General features: G+C 52.4%; 1 long non-coding RNA gene across 1 annotated transcript; it reads right to left on the bottom strand.

Moving 5' to 3' along the window:
* Positions 1-893: 893 nt before the first annotated feature.
* Positions 894-12,568, bottom strand: LOC122164492. The gene is made up of 2 exons (XR_006170226.1): positions 12,376-12,568; positions 894-1,917 (listed from the first exon to the last, which is right to left on the bottom strand). It is a non-coding gene; the product is annotated as an uncharacterized LOC122164492 (long non-coding RNA).
* Between the last annotated feature and the right edge of the window lie 4,157 nt (positions 12,569-16,725).

Genomic DNA, 16,725 nt, shown 5'->3' with positions numbered 1-16,725 from the left:
TTGGACCTCCTGGACTGCCTCCGTCTAATGATGCTGCGCTGTGGGTTTGTTTTAGAGCAGCCAGGTTGAGTGCAGGGCAGTGCTTGTATGCCTGCCTTCTTGTATTTACACACAGATCAAGCACACAAGTGCACCCAGCACCACAACAACCCATCTGCAGTGAGCATTCACTGGAATGGCTGCCCAGGGAGGTGGTGGAGTCGCCGGCCCTGGCAGTGTTCAAGAGATGCCTGGATGAGGAGCTATGAGATGTGGTTTAGTAGCTTGTGGTACCAACGGGAATGGGAGGGTGGTTGGACTGGATGATCTTGCAGGTCGTTTCCAACCTTGTGATTCTGTGATTCTGTGATTCTGTGAGCATGCAGGCACCGCCAGGGCTGTACACAGGGGACCCTGGGCTTGGGTTAATTGCTGTGGTAACTGCCAAACCAGAGCCTCCCACCTCTTCCTATGGCAGCACTCTGCAGCACCTCCTCATTTGTACACTCACCCATCCGTGCCCCATCTCACCTTGTGGCAATGAAGTTTAACAAGGATGAAGCCAAACCTCGCCGTTTGAGGAGAAAAAACCTATTTCTACCCCTCAAACCCAGGCTTGGCGCCCACTCCCACCTCATCAAACACAGCAGATCCCCATCCCAAGCCCCTCTGCAGGACGGAGCCTTCGGCCACAGAGCTGCAGCTCACTGCCTGCCATGGCTCATACAGAAACAGCGCAGTGCGAGGGCCGACCTGGCGTTCACCCCCAGCAGCCTGGGAAACTCCGACCACAAACGCGCTCTGAATGCATCCAAAGCCACAAGCTGATGCTTTTTTTTTTTCTTCTTTTTCAGCTCATGAGCTGTGACACTTTTTCTAAAGGCCCTCGTAATGTTACAAAGGAGAACTGAAAATTCCCGAGGTGCGTTTTATGCAGTGTGAAATATGATCGCCTCCAGGTTTATCTCTCGAAAGCCAGCCTTTGCTGCGCTCTGGTTTGATGTTCAGAAGGACAGTGACAAACAAACATGGACAAATCTGCTGTGTGCGCAGGGAGAAAAGGATCCTGCTGAGGAGACCTCTCCAAAGCCCTTTTATTTTTACCCAAACCTCTTTTTTTTTTTAAGTTTTTAACACTTTGAATTTTCAGTACAGCAGCAGATGTTACTCGCCAAATCCCTTCTAAATGTTCTCTGTTCTACAGCAAACTGTATTTTGAAATGACAAATCTGACCTTATAAGGAGCTGGGCAGCTAACTGAGGACCTTGCTGGGGGTGAGCCTGGCCTTTAAAGCCCCAGGTTAAGCGAGGCAACGCCTGCTCCTGTTCCTAGATGTGTCCTGTTCCTGATGCCCCATCCCCCAGCTGGCAGCAGGGAAACTCAGCCGGGGTCCCAAGGCCAAGGTTTGGGCTCCATCCCCATTGCAGACCCCCCCCTGCTCAGCAGGACGGTCACTATGGCTGTTGGCACTGTGAGTGCACTCCAAAACCAACTTCTAATGCACCGACTGCTTCCGTGAAGGCAAAACTCCTGCAGAGAGGTGTTGGGATGAATTAGTCCAGCATGTGTTGGGTGGATGAAGCTCTTGCTGAAGGCTCACGCTTGGCACATTTTGGGAGCTGAAATCCGGAGGCTGAAATCCAGCTCAGGTTGCCCAAGGCCCCGTCCAACCTGGCCTGCCTTGGCTGCGATGATCCGGGCTCAGTAGGAAACCCACAGCCACCAGCATCCCCAGCACCCTCACACGTCTCATCTAGGCGTGGAGCATTCCAGCAGTCTGCAGTCACCAGCCACCTCCAGGACCACCGTCCCCGTGGGTCCTTGGTCACTGTGGATGTGGAGCTGTCACAGGACCCCGTAATCAACCGCTGCACCCCTGGGATGAGGGGTGTCCTGGTGGGACCTCTCCCTGTGCACCTCCTGGGGATGATCACATGCTGTAAGGGAAGGGACAGTGTTGACACATTGAGTGTTTTTGTTTTTCTAGTTCAACTTTAAAAAGGAAAAAGAGAGAGGAAGGTAATAATCATATAAGGCTAAAAGGTGACAGCAGTGGGGCTGCAGGCAGAGCCCCTGCAAGGCAAAGCACAGCCCTAGAGTGATGCAAAACACCCCAAAGCACATCAGCAAGCAGAAACCACGAGATAGAACCATACTGGCAAAATGAAGGCATAGGTTATCATAGAATCATTAAGGTTGGAAAAGAGCACTGTTATCATAGAATCATAGAATGGCTTGAGTTAGAAGGGACTTCAAGGATCATCCAGATTCAACCCCCTGCTTGCAATCATTGAGTCTGACCATCAGCTTCTCATGGAGTGAGTGTCTGGATGGTGATGCTAATAAAGTGCTTTTGGGGAGTGGCACAGAAAGCCTCAAGTGGCTGAAATGGGCGCTGGAATTGGACTTGGTTGGAGATTTCTCCCCACCCATGTGCTTTGATTCATGTACTCCAAAAGAAGATGAAAGTGGAATTTCCCACAGCAAATGCAGGTTTTGCTCAAAATACCCCACGTAAATAGAAAACCAAACCAAAAGCACTTGTTGAGCCCATTGAAAAAATAAAATCCAAGAGGCTGCTGCTGGATTGAGGTGAAACGCCAAACCTCTGTGGCTGTGTTTGCCCCTGAGCTGCGTGGAGCTGGCATGGAGCTGGGGCAGCTCCTGACCCACCTCCTGCCCTCGGCACCCGCCTGGCCTGCCCTGCCCAGAGGGCAATCTGTTGGACCTCCACTTATGTAACACAGCTAATATGAACCAGCTGAGTCACGGAAATTATGTCAAAATTTCCTGCGGATGTTTCGTTAGCCATCTGTTTTTGTTTTTTCTCTCCTGGTTCATGCAGGTATCCCCGAGCCTCTCTGAAAGCAGTTGGTAAGCATGGGCTGCCCACCAGCCCCGCACTCTGCTGTGCTTTGGGAAGAGCCCAGCACAGCTCCAGCTCTCAGCCACGCTGCTGTGCTCTGCTGTTTTCATCCTGGGGCCGTTGCCCATCGCTTCCTCCAAACCAATTCTTCTCAGGCTAAGCTCAACATTTTTGCTCTTCTTGGGTCAGCCAAAGGCACTGCTGCTCCTGGCCCAGCTCAGCTAAGCTGTGGGGCACGGAGGGGTGGGAAGGGCTGCATCGTTCCCCGCCATCCCAAACCCAGTACAGCCCCACTCCCCTCGCAGCTAAAGGAGAGAAAGTCTGGCTGCATCCCCACCAACCCAAGCAGAATGCTTGCAGGATCCTTCCTGATGCTGGAGCACGTTGCCCCTTTTCATAGAATCAGAGAATCACAGAACGGCCTGGGTTGAAAAGGACCATAATGATCACCTGGCTTTCACCCCTCTGCTATGTTCAGGGTTGCCAACCATGAGATTTTCCTCCATTTTCAAACCAGAATTCAATCAGTGCTGCTGAGGCTGTGCTCACCCTATGGGCTCTGAGCTGCTTCCCTGCTTGGCAGAGAGGAGTGTGGCACAGGGGGTGACGGGAGCACCCAGCATCACCCTGCAGAGCTCAGGTGGTGTAAATTCAGGCCCCACACCCTCAGCACACGAGGTCTGTTGGTAGAGGGCAGCCAAGCACGGGTATTGCAGTTTGCAAACACCGACAAACAACAGGTGATTTACCTCTTTCGTTCTTCCTCCTGCGTGAATGAAGCTTTAAGAGCATTTGGCCCCACCTTGCAAAGCTCAGGATAAAGGGCTGTTATGGGTTTTTCTTCCCTTTTACAGTTACAGCTTTGATTCTTTGACATTTGCCTTGTTGTTTTTTTTTTTTTTTGCCATGCAAATGTGACTGCAAAGCGCTTCCTGTTGCTGTGTCAGGTGTGTGCAATGAGCTCGCATTGCAACACGGCCCTGACAGCAGTATGGGGCAGCATCACTGACACTGCAGGCAGTGAGCAAAGAATGCAGCCTGCACAGCAGAGCTCTTATGGATAATACTTTGCCAGAGGGGCCTGACCCACATCTGGGCCTCCTGCGCCTCCAGCTGAGCAGCTCCTCCTGCCTTCGTTGTGGATCAGCAGTGGGACAGTGGTTGGTGGGCACAGAGATCCCTGCCATGGTGCTGGGTGTGAGGAGCTGAGAGTGGTTCTGTGACAGACACAGCCAGCAGCACAGCCCCAGAGCCAACAGGCTTACAAGATTCACTGTGACAATTAAAGCAAACACCAACATAAACCCCCCACCAACATGCTGTGATGCTGCAGAACAGCATGAACTCAGCCAGGCAGCCCGGCTTACCTATGGATCTGCATAATGCAGAGGTGCTGCAGCAGCTCTCTGTACAATAACAGTGTTATTGCTTTGCCAGGTTGCTCATGACAAAGCAGATGGGCACGCGCTTGCACCTTCAGCTTCAATCATTCACCTTTACCCAAGCCAGCCCCAGGCAGCCCCTCAGCCTGGCTCCTCCCAGCACTGCATGCCCTGGTTTACGGGAAGCAATCAGCCCTCCATTGCAAGGTCCGTGCAGGGCTGGCACCTTGCTGCAGGAGCTGTGAGCATGGCTGCTGCAGCACAGCCTGCTCTGCGGAACAGCCGTGCCAAGAAGGAAGCAGACACACTCCCAAATACCTCTCCAGAGCAAAGCTGCCAGCACTACAAGCCCTGGCAAACAGAAAGAACTACTGAGAGCTGCAGCCCCTCCTGCCCAGGGCAGCATTGTGTTGGGCTGAGTCCTGCAGCACCGAGCAGTCATGGCCCCTGCAGCTCAGTGCACACAGCAGGAATAGGGCTCTAAAGCCAAAAGAGTTCCCCTACTCCAGCTGTCTGCAGCTTAGTGCTCTCTTGCAGCTCCCCAAAAGGCGGCTGTGGCAGTGGGGGTTGGACTCTTCTCTCAGCAAACAGAGATGGGAGGGGAGGGGATGGTCTCACATTATGCCAAGGGGGGGTTAAGGGGGTGTGAGGAACAATTTGTTCTCCATCAGCATGGGCACAGGCTGTCCCGGGAGCGGGGGAATCACCATCTCTGGGGGTGTTCAGGGCTGTGGGGATGTGGCACTGGGCATGGTGAGGTGGGGTGGGCCTGGAGGTCTGAGAGGTCATTTCCAACTTTAATGATTCTTTGAAATGAAACAACAGGTATCCACCCACGATATCTTTTTTTTCCCCATGTTTCCATGCAAAAAAAAAAGAGGAGGTTTGCTGAATGCAACACAGCAAACCACCCCCCCTCCCCCTTCCCCCCAGGCTGCTTTGTGTGCATAGAGATGTGTGTACATTTGATTCCAAACAGAGTGCAGGCAAGATAAATTACTGGGGAAGGACGTACTTCAACAAATGGATACTGTATATTTTTTTAAAACTGTCTGGGTCAGATTTATGCCTGTCAGCCAGAGGACAGTGCTCTCTGAAGCCAAACAAAAGCAGAGCCAGCGGTGTGCTCCTGGCAGCCAAGGTCACAGTGCTGGGACAGTGAGCTGGTGGGGCGCATCGCAGCAGGGAGATGTGCTGCAGAACGTGGGCAGTTCCCCTCCGTGCAAGGAAATCACCACCAAGAGGCACCCATAGAGTTGTTGGTGGCAGAACAACCTGCTACAGCTCCTACATTTGCACTGCCTCCTGTGCACTGGTCACGCACACACACAGCAATTGGTAGCCAGCAGCTTTTCTCCTGCACTCCCACCATTGGCACAGCATGGGGACAGCAGGGTTTTGGGACGTCCCCTCTGATCCTGTGCTCCAGCTGCGCTTCGCTGCACAGAGGAGAAGCAGGAAAAAAGCTGCAGGGCATCCCACACTGCTCTTCTTCCCACACAGCTGGGGGGGATCACACAGTTTCGAAGCAACACTGCAAGGAAATGTCCCATCAGCTCTCTGGGAATGGGCTGAGTTCAGTTTTCAGACCCACCTGCAGCCCTCACAGGGCAGCTCCATGGTCTGGTGCTGCGATAGGAAGGTGTCACACTCATGTGCTGCACATCAGCACCACACAGGACGGGCTGCTTCTGTCTGCACTGTGTACGTGATGCAAATCAAAGCCCTTCAAGAGGCTGACAAGGCTCTAGGTGCACAGGGACCTCCCACAGCCACTCATTATCACAGCCTCATCACACATTGTGCATCATTAACCGCAATGCTCCTACAGAGGAAGACGCTGCGACTGCAGCACGTGAAGCATCAGCTACTTTGTACAGCATTGTTTATTTCAGAAGAGAAGCCATGCAGACTGGGACGGCCACTGCCATGTTTACCGACCTCCTCAAGAGGCCTGTGACTCACGCCTCCCTTTCTTGTTTCTCATGGGTCTGAGCTCCAAGGGTTGGATGGATAAGGCAATCCTTCTCCCTATCTAATCTCTTCCCTACTGCATTATCTCAACACAATGGTTTGCTTCTTTCCCCACAGCTCAGGCACACCGGTGGGGAGAAGCAGTGGGCCAGCTGCACAGCACCAACAAGGCTGCACAACACCAATAGGGTTAAAACCAAGGCTGTCTGCACCAGGGAAGGATCACACAGGAGAACTTCGATTCATGGAAATAATGGACATGAAACCAAAGCGTCCACCTGCGTTTCTATACATAGTTTGCAGTAATGGAATTACGGAACTGTGGACTTGTCCCTATGGAAGGGATATCCAGAGATCCCCCAGTCCACCCCCCTTCAGCAGGTCCCCTACAGCACCTGCACCCCTCTTGGGCTCTGCTCCAGGCCTCTGCCACCTCACAGCATGGAAGTTCTTCTTTACGTTCAGATGGAGCTCTCTGAGTTCAAGTTTGTTCCCACTGCCCCTTGTCCTGTTGCTGGTATCACCAAACACAGCCCTGCCCTCCTAATGCCCTTCAGATACTGATCAGAACTGAGCAGATCCCCTCTTGGTTCTCCCTCCCCAGGGCTCTCAGTCTGTCCCCATCAGGAGGTGCTCCAGGCCCCCATCTCTGCACCCTCCTCTGGGCCCTCTCCAGCAGCTCCCCATCTGCCTGCAGCTGAGAATCTCACACTGTGTGCAGTGCTCCAGATGTGCCCTCCCCAGGGTAGAGCAGAGGAGAGGAGACCCTCCATTGCCTGCTGGTCACACTCTGTGCCATGCACCCCAGGGCACCATCAACAATGGCCACCAGGGCACGCTGCTGGCTCATGGTCAACTGTTGGTGCACCAGGACCCCCAGCTCCTTCTCCACAGAGCTCTTTTCCACCAGCTCAGCCCTCAACCTGCACTGATGCAGTCACTCCTCCTTGTGCGTAGGACTCTACAGCTGCCTTTGCTGAACCTCACCAGGTTCCTCTCCACCCAACTCTCCAGTTACCCCTATTTCTCAAGTGGTATAAAATCAGCTCAGCTCCATCAGTCCCAGCCACCTCCAGCATCACCAGCCTGTTGCATCACACACCACCAACGGAAGGAATTAGACCAAAACATAACATGCTGATAGAAACACTCATGTGACAAATAAAATCTCTTGCACGCGCACTAAGAGCAGGCAGCTAAGATAATTGCAAAGCACGAGAAGCACAGTTCTTACTGTGCTGCACGCCTGGCAGGGCACTGAACCTGCAGCAGGGCTGCTCCAAAGGCCGTGCCCCCATCACACAGACACTGCACAGTGCAGCAGTCCTCGTGCAACCTCTCACTGCTGGCAGCATCAATGGGCACAGCATCAAGTCCCCCAGCACGCTGTCTGGGAGCCGTTGGCTTTATTACCCTCTGGAGATCATTAACTCCGTACCCAGAATTTCCAGGCATGCAGACAGCGAGGATGATAAATGTCTGCTTTCTCCAAATGAGAACTGAATTCACTTTTCAGACTTCTCACGTGTGTGCTCACAAGTGGGACCAAGCGGCCGTCCTGCGCACAGCTGCTGCATGCAAACTCCAGGCAAACCCAGCTACCATTGTGCTGCGTGTCAGGAGAAGAAATATATACATATATCCTAACCAGGGACTTCCCAGAGTCAGCAGACCCTGAAGGGATCATTGATCAGGATACTCTGGGGATGCTGCCAACTTGGCAAGAAACCCAAAGCTGGGCAGAAGCGAGACCCACACATCCCACGTCTGTACTGAAAACTCATGGCCCGCTTCCTCCAGGAAGGAACAATGCATTTGTTTGTGGGATGTGAAGGTTTCTGTATTTCACTGATCCTGTGATTTAGGTGGCCAGGATACAACTCCCCTTTTCCAACAGATATGTGGGTAACAGAAGGGAAAGCACAGACTCTGAGTTGCTGCCATCCGGGACCTCCCCATCTGCACACACTGACAGAGAGCGCTGGGCAGAGGCTGAAGCTGGCAGCCCAAAGCTGTTGGCATCCAGGTGGGGTGGGACTTCTCATTCAGACAGCAGTGATTTATGAGAATTGCACAGAAGAACCTTTTCCTGTAAAGGGGTGGCAGAACTGGTTCTGCAGACACTCCTCACACTCACTTGCTGATGGAAAGCAAGGTATTTATAGAGAGCAGGAGAGTTCAGGTGAAGTCACCGGCCAATTACTTGCATGCCAGCTGAACACCATCATTGTTGTGTAAGCAGCACACAGCCTCGTTAAGTTGGGTTCCCGTTAATTGTCTCACCTGCAGAACCACCCCCTGCTCCTGCAGTGCCAACGCAGCGGCTGAGGGGCGGTGATGTGCCCCACTTCCAGGGATCTTGGATCCCCACTTCCAGGGATCCTCGTCTGGTTCTCAAGGAGCAATTGTGGATGTAATTTGCTGAAACAATCACAAAGGCTGAAGAGAAGGACCTGAACACCTCGTTGGTGCTTTAATGGTACATTGTTGGCCCCAGGTGGGGAGGAGCCCAGCTTTCCCTGCAGGCTTCCGTGGCAGAGCCAGCACTGAGGGCATTAAGGAGAACAGATGTACATCTTCCCCATGTGGGGCAAGTGCAGCATGATCCATGTCAGAGTGTAACTCACACTGTGCACAACTACACCCTAAAGCACTTTGGCATTGCTCTGGCCTTTGGCACACAGTAATTTCTCCATCCTGCCTCATAGCAGCTATATTGATAAGACTTGGTCATCTTAAAAAAATAATATACATACAGTAGATTGTTTTCAGCTCTTGCAGCCGAGTTTGGCAGGATGGGGCTGTGCTTGGCAGGCATCCCCAGCTGCTGGGGAGCGATAAGCACGGCTGCCATGGCAGCTCCTTCCCCACAGCAGCTCCAGATGAGACAGGAAGGGTGGGACGGCGTGAGCCCCGGGTGTGTGACAAACAGGAGGCTGAGGCTGTGGTGATGCTGAAGAGGCACTGAAGGAAATGAAGCCCCATAGAGCTCATGGGCACAGCGATGAGTGGAACGGCTGTGGTTCTCACGTTTTTGTGTCTCTCTCCAGCTGTGCTGCAGCCCATGCAGAAGCTCTGTGCATTTCACCACTGAGCTGAACTCGAGCCCCATAAACACAGTGGTTTCTGTGCTGGAATACCGGGAGATGTGACACAGCCTGAAGCTGCTGTTGGGGCTGAGTTTGGCTTTGAGAACAAGGAACGGGTAGGAACAGAGCAGAGCTGTGCCAGGCTTCCTGCACAGGGCTGGCAGGGGGAGGTTTGGGTCCCAGGGAAGGCAGGCACAGTGAGCTGGCAGCAACTCAGTGCCCCATGCCTGCCAAACAGCACAGGCACTGTGTGCAGCAGCTGCTGGGATCGACTGGGAGCAGAGGAACACTCTTGAGAAGCACCGACAGCCACAAACTGCACTTCCAGTGTGTGAGAGAAAAGGAGGTGAGAAGGGAAAGGAGCCCAGTAGAGAAACAAAGCAAAGTGAAAGCAAAGCTCTGCCCTGGCTGTGCTCTGAGGATGCCTTCATCTGTCAGAGCATCCTCCAGCCTCTGAGTCTCAGCCATCAGCCCCTACACCACAGAGAACACACACTGCCTGAGAACAACGCAGCTGCAGCTCTCCTGCCCCCTGCACGGGCAATTTCCACCTGCAGAGAGCTCGGAATAGGGCGAGACGAGCTCTGTGCGTGCTCTGACACTGCTTCGCTTGCGGGTAGACCCCTTTCCACCCGGGGAAGGAAGGAGAGCAGCAGCAGCAGCACGCAGCTCCCGAGCATCGCAGTGCTGGCGCACCCGGCCCACAGCGGCACCGCTCCGTTCCTGGGGCCGCCGCCGCCGCCGCTGGGTACCACCGCCCTCTGCAGTCCCCGGGGAAAGGCGCAGCTCCGCCGCTCTCGTCAGCCCCCGCCTCCATCGCAGCGGGCTGCTTCGAGCTCCCTTTGATGTCAGTGAAGGCTGAGCCGATTTTGCAAGCCGTCCTTCCGGCCCCGTGCGCAGGGCGGGGGAGCGAGGCGATGCTCCGGGCACTGGGAGCTGATGCCCGTTGTGCTGCTGGACAAATGAACGTTGCTGCTTTGAAAGCTTTTCTTAGTAAAGGAAGCCGTACATACAAAATTACGTAATTTCCCGTTTGATGCTATAAGCGGAAACGGGGAGTTTTGTTTCAGGTTTGTGTTATCACAAATGCTGGAGCAGTTGCTGTGCAGCAGCACATTAATCACAAGAGCAGAGCGCTCTGCGGCTTTGCAAAGCACAAAGCAGGAGATGAGCCAAGGGCTCTGGCAGCTGGAGCTGCTTCTGACTCAGCTCAGAGAGCGAGGGAGCTCCAGCCTGCATCCCCAGCCCCGCCAGGCTCTCTGCGAGCTCTGACGACACAGAAAATCACAGTTAGGAGAGCCTTGAAGGCTCGATCCAAGAGGAGGGCAGGTTTCGGGGAGAGCTGGAGCTCAGAGCTCACATATCCACGTTTGGCTGCCACCTGCTCCTGGCACCACGTGATTTCCAGAACCCGACAAGCTGAGCCGAATTCATCCAGCTTTCAGTTTTGAGAAAGCTGGTGCAGTTTTCCCAGCTGATGAATTTGCAGCCTTATCTCCAGAGCTTCAACGGGGCCAAGGAGCAGCGCTTTGGTGCAGGGCCACGAGAGCTCAGCTGCAAACCCTCACACCAAGGCCACCAGCTCAGCTCTGGGCACCAAAATCCCCAACGTCATGCAACTGCAAGACACCATAAACATGTCTCTATTGCACCTTATTGTCTTTCCTGCATGAGGTGAGCAGCACACACTGCTGTTTTGCCTCTCGGCCCCACAGCCAGCATTCCCCAAGTGCTCTGAGGACAGAATGGATCATTCTATCAGCTCCTCTAAGGCATTCGTCACCAGAAAACACTCATAGTGCGGCTCCAGAGCTTGCTTCACAGCCTTGTTTCTTGAGCTGAGGGCAAAGAGTTGAGAAAATACCACTGCCTTATTTGTGCCCAACCTCATTTTCACCTCATTTTCAGCTGGAGTCCACAAGCTCTTTGTCCAAACCTCATCTCTGCAAGCTCTACTGCGAGCATTCTGTGCATCTGAAGAGCATCTCTGGTAGCCCTGATGGCACTGAGCCCCCTGTCCCATTGCCTGGGTTCTGTGTGATGGCTGTTTGCTGAATGGGGCTTTTATTCCCCAGAAGGAGAGCTGGCAGAGGCACAGCTGGATTTCAGCTGCCGAGGGTAAAGGTGCAGTGTGGGGCTTTCAGCTCTGGCACCTCTGCCTCTGGTAAACCTGATGCCTTGGGCTCCTCTCAGTCCCCCCATTGGCAGCTTTGTCTCCCTGACACCCAGGGATGCATTGGGCCCTGAGATTGCAGCCCACCTCTGGTTTTAAGGAGAGGACCACAGAAAAAGAGAAGGAACTCCTGGCCACCTCAACCTTAAAGCTTTTGTGCTGAGCTCCTGATCCGGCCTCAGCCTGCCTCATGTCCTTAGCACAGCCCTCCCTGCTCACACAGCTTCACTGCTCTCTTCTAACCAAATCTATTTCTCCTCTTTCTCAGGCTCCTGACCGTCTCCTATTCTTCCTGCTCTGCCACCACCACCAGCGTTTACCAGAGCTGCAATTCACACTCGATGCGACATAGAACAAAGGAAAAATAAAGTTTTGGTTAATTACAATCTGCATAAATCAGTTAATATTCAGGGACTTCGCAGGACCAGTTCTGCCTTCCCAAATGCTGATCCCATCAGCACAGCGTCTGCCTGTGATGCAGCGGTGCCTCCCTGCCTCTCTTGGCTGCATCAAAAAGCAGCCATAAGAGCAATCCGAGGTAAAGGCAAGCAGCCGGGATGCAAAACAAAAGCAAAAACAAAAACAAAACCGCAACAGCTCAGATAACTGAATTGGAAGGGCAGAAAGGGGAAAAAAAGGGAGAAAGGAGTCCTTCGGTGCAGTTATGCGGGGTACCCGATGCGGGTGGGTTAGACCCGATCCCAAAGAAGCTGTTATTTCCCCTTCAACCCGCACCTGCCCACGGCGGACGGCGCAGCAGCAGCGCTCGGTCGGACCGCAAACCGCACCGGCTGCTGGAGCGGCCGCTCGGGGCACCCCGTCCCGGTACCGGGGCTCCGTCCGATCCCCCCTCCACGCACCCCCGGTCGGGGCAGCCCCCGCCCCGCTCCCCCATCCCTTTCCCAGCTTACCTTCCCCTCGCTGCGGGCTGCGTGTGCCGCCTGCCCCGGTCCCGCTGCGGGGACATCGCCCGCTCTCTCCCTTTCGCTTTCTCTTTCCCTCTCCGCTGCGGAGGAGGAGCGCCCCGGCCCCACCCGCACCGAGCTGCGGGGAGAGTTCGGCCCCCGACCCACGGAGGAGCCCGAAGGCGCTGCTCACGGCGAGTGGAAGCGATGGAGGGAAGAGGCGGCGGCGCTGGAGGTTAAAGAGCTCGCGTTAGAGGTGCGAGCGGGGCAGAGAAACTCCCCGTACAGCTGTAGCCACTCATCTCCACAACCCCCAGTGGCTCTGAAGAAAGCTGTTTGCTTTTGGCCCCCTCGGAAACATTTATTTCTACAAACAGAAGTGAAGAAATGAGGCGGCAGCCCAGAGCAGAGGCAGCAGGGATTTTATCTTCTTAAATAATTGGCTTTTTCCTCGTTTGCTTTTATGGTTTTTGTTTGAGATGGAGCAGAAGGCACGGGGCAGGGCTCAGTGCTGCAGCAGCTGAGGATGAACAGTGACTGCACGGCTGCTACAAGCAGGCACAGCCCAGGGCTGCGCACACAGGGGCGGGCAGAACCGCTGCTGTTCGGATGCACAAAACAACCCCCAACTGAAAACGATCCGATACACAAACAGCACCGGGCTGTTAAACGATGAAACTCCACCAACGTCCAACAGAAAGGTGCCCCTTTGAGCAAGGATTGAACCACCTGGAAGCTATTCAATTAAAGGAAGAGGGCTGGCACTCGGTCAAGATACAACCTAGTTCTTCTCCAAGGTTTCATAGGGCTCCAGAATCAAGATCCACATTCTACAGGGACCACGTGAAACAAGTTGTTACTCAATAGCAGTTCTACACCCTGCTTTGTCTCCAGCCCTCATTGAGGATTACAAGCAGCCCAGCAGCCCCAGGTGCCCCGTTATCTCACCTCACTGCTTGCCCACTGTCACACTGAACTTGTGGTTGGGAGGAAATAAAGTAGGAGAGGAAGGGTGGCTCAGGTTTTTGAAGCCCATTTGTGGAGCTACAGACAGCAGTGACAGACAGTGATAAGCTACAAGGAAACCTCCCCCCCCTTTAGCTTAGAACACATCAACAAAAAGAAATCAACCACCATAAAGTCTACAGGACTAAAGAGAAGCACCTCTGGTGTTTGTGTAACAAAAGATGATGCAACAAAGTAAAAGAACGCTTCATGTGAATGCGAATCCCAGATATGATTTTATTCAGAATTTTACAAACAATGAGCATTTTTCTATAAAACAAAACCAAACCAAAAACAACGGCAGAGGGTAGGAATCAATTCAGTTAAGAGTATTTACATTCTCAGAAGAAGTTTCCATACGTTTCTATATACAAGGCTGTGGCCATTACCAGCAGGTCGAAGCACCCCAAAGGCACGTATGAGCATCATGTTATGCTGCCTAAGCTGATTCTGTGCTTTAAGCAAAGGCTTTACAAGTTAAGGTCCTATTCTACAAATACTGCAACACGAATGTAATCACAGACACAGTCCCAACCATTTCCTCAGGTGCTTGTTGTGCTCACGGTCCCCAGGGAGATAAATGAACCCATGGGTGAGGCCATGAAACACAAGCAGCTGTAAACAGAGGTGGGGATAACTCATCTCAAGTTCCAGCAAGACAGTATCATCATCTCTCCAAAGGAAAGTCCCCTGGAAGAACAACACTTTCACAACATACTTAAGTGCATAGAGAAAATTAATGCTGAAGTGATGCTTCTCGTCAGCCCGGCTCATCCCAAGCTGCCTGCTCGAGGAACCATTAGAAGATGTTCTTGAGAGCACAATATCCAGAGCCAGGAGAGTGGTATCAGAGAATGACACACTGCTGAGTGTGAACATCAGCCTGAGGAAACCGTGACGCTTTTTGAGCTAACGATATTCCCAGTGCAAGCAAAGAAACCAAAGTCACGGGGCTGTGCATCTTCCCCAGGGAGATGAAAGGAATCAAAGAGCTGGGAATGAAGGGAACCCAGTTTCCAAGCCAAGGCCTTAATGCTGTTTTCCTCACCAGAGATCCTGCAGTGTGCAGCAATGTTCCCTGACCAGAGATCTCAGTGGTTGTAATGCACGATAAGGGCATCACAGCCCTCCTGCATTTCACAGGTTACAGCTCACCTGAAAGCCAAACTCTGTATTACCCTCCTGAGCAGTGACCACGCTCCTGGTTTTACCTCCTTCATAGGCAAATTCTGCCCAACCCCTCACAAAGCATCACTCCTCACTTTTTTGAGGATAACAGGACAGCTCTCAGCGAAACAAGGCCTTCCACCAGGGGCAGCAGGACAGATTCTGCACTACTGAGCAGCACCTTCATGAACCAGGCACAATGTGACCCTAGCACTGAACTCCCCCATTTGACACAGAAGGCACCCACAGCCCGTTTGCTGCAGATCTCACCTGCTGCCAGCACTGCCATCGCCCTTACAGCTGGGTCAGAGCCTCCACCCTCATATCCTGCTTGCCCGGATCAAAACCCTGCCTGCTGATGTTACTAAAACATCCCCTGGGGTTCTTTTGGAAATATTTAGCAGCTGGATTCTGACTTCACATCAAAACACGTTCCCTGTTGCACAGATAAGCCCAAGGATTAGGGCAGGAGAGGAAAGTAAACAAAGGAACACAGGATGCCATATTAGATAGATTGCTTCTGACTCGCTTTTAGATTTTAAGGAGATTAGCAAGGAAGAAAATATAACTTGTGACACAGAGGTTGTTGCTGTAGTAGGATTAGTCACGACCAGGAAATTCCCCCAATTTAATCATATTAAAAATCCCAAACAAGCACTTAATAAACATTAGAATCAAGAACAAAAGCCTGCTGTCGAGGCACAGGAAGGTGCAGAACCTGTGTGAAATAGCAGATGAAAGATAACAGCTAAACGAGACATTGGATGAGCTGCAGCAGGAATTTCCACGACACATCACGTATCTCACATCTCAGGCTATCTTCTCAAACAGTTTACAGGAAAAGATTCATGGGGCAGGCCTGTTTACATTGGCAAATTCATGACGAGGAAGTTGCAGCTGAATGTTTTGCCTCAAATTCCTGTGGCGAGGCTTCTTCTGCAGCACAAAAAAGCTGCTTCTCAATGTTCCAGTTCCTATAAGCCTAATAGAGACGTGGCATGCAGAGAAAATGATCTGTGCTGACTTTTAGAGCATATTCTTACAATTGCAATGAGTATTCTGCAAAAGGTGGGGTACACAACAAAAAGAATCACGGATGTGGGGTGAGGACATGTTCCCATCACCACACAGCAGCCTGCCTGCTTCCATGCACTTTCCTGACGTTTACTTGCACACATCAAGGCTACCACACAATGTGCAGTGAAGCTTGCAAAATTCAGATCCTCAACTTATGCTCCACTTTTTCAAAGCACACGGTGCATTTTAAACCCACCAGCCAATGGCCTTCTCTCAACCAGAAGTGACGTGGAACCTGCCAAAGCTTTGGGATTTCTCTTCCCAGAGGAGCTGACAGTGACAGCAGTGAGTTTCCCCATGTCATCTGGGCCTGCTACCATCAGCCAGACAGAGCACCGAGCACAAAGGTGAGAAGAAGCAGGGAAAGCAGTGAAACCCTCCAGCTTAAGCAAGCATGGCTGGCGAGCACAGGGTACAGGGCTTTGGTTAACAAAAGCCTCGGAGCAGCTGATGTTGGCACAGAGCTGCACAACACTCCAGAGCCAGCAGCCAGCAAGGCCCCAGCAGCCCTGAGCAGAGCAACTGGGGTTCTGCTCATTCAGCCTCTGCAAGACAGGACAACAGACAAACAAGTGCCACAGGATGAATGCTTTCACCAGGCACATCTGTAATGCAGTAAGAATGGCACAAAGGAGATCATGTGTATGCACACCTTTAAACAGACACAGGCGATGCCAAGGGTGCTGCTGTGATCCAAGGAACAGTCAGCAGATTTTCAACATGATTTAAAAAAAAATAATAATAATAATCCTAACACAACTCACATGAACAATTAACAGGAGTGAAGGGAAACAAGAGACCTCGCAGCAGGCCAACAGTTGGCAGCCAAGAATCGAAATCCAGTGGTCATAAGAGCACTGTAAGTGTTGATCTTGGGAATTCTCACCACGAGGTCAAGGCAGTGGCATGGATTATTGATAGTATGTGTGTGTGTGTGTGTGTGTGTGTGTGTGTGTGTGTGTGTGTGTGCAGAAAGGTCAGAAACTAAGACAGCAGAACTGCTTTTTGCCAACCGCATCGCACAGACTATGATTTGAAAACCCAAACAATTCAGAAAGACAATTTTCAGCAGTCACCAAAATTTTCAGCAGTCACCAAAATTTTCAG

Source organism: Centrocercus urophasianus, unplaced genomic scaffold (genome assembly GCF_019232065.1).
Source record: "Centrocercus urophasianus isolate 14NV4802_14NV808 unplaced genomic scaffold, USGS_Curo_1.0 seq_26, whole genome shotgun sequence".
Taxonomy (NCBI): Eukaryota; Metazoa; Chordata; class Aves; order Galliformes; family Phasianidae; genus Centrocercus; species Centrocercus urophasianus.
This window is presented reverse-complemented; position numbering and strand designations above follow the sequence as displayed.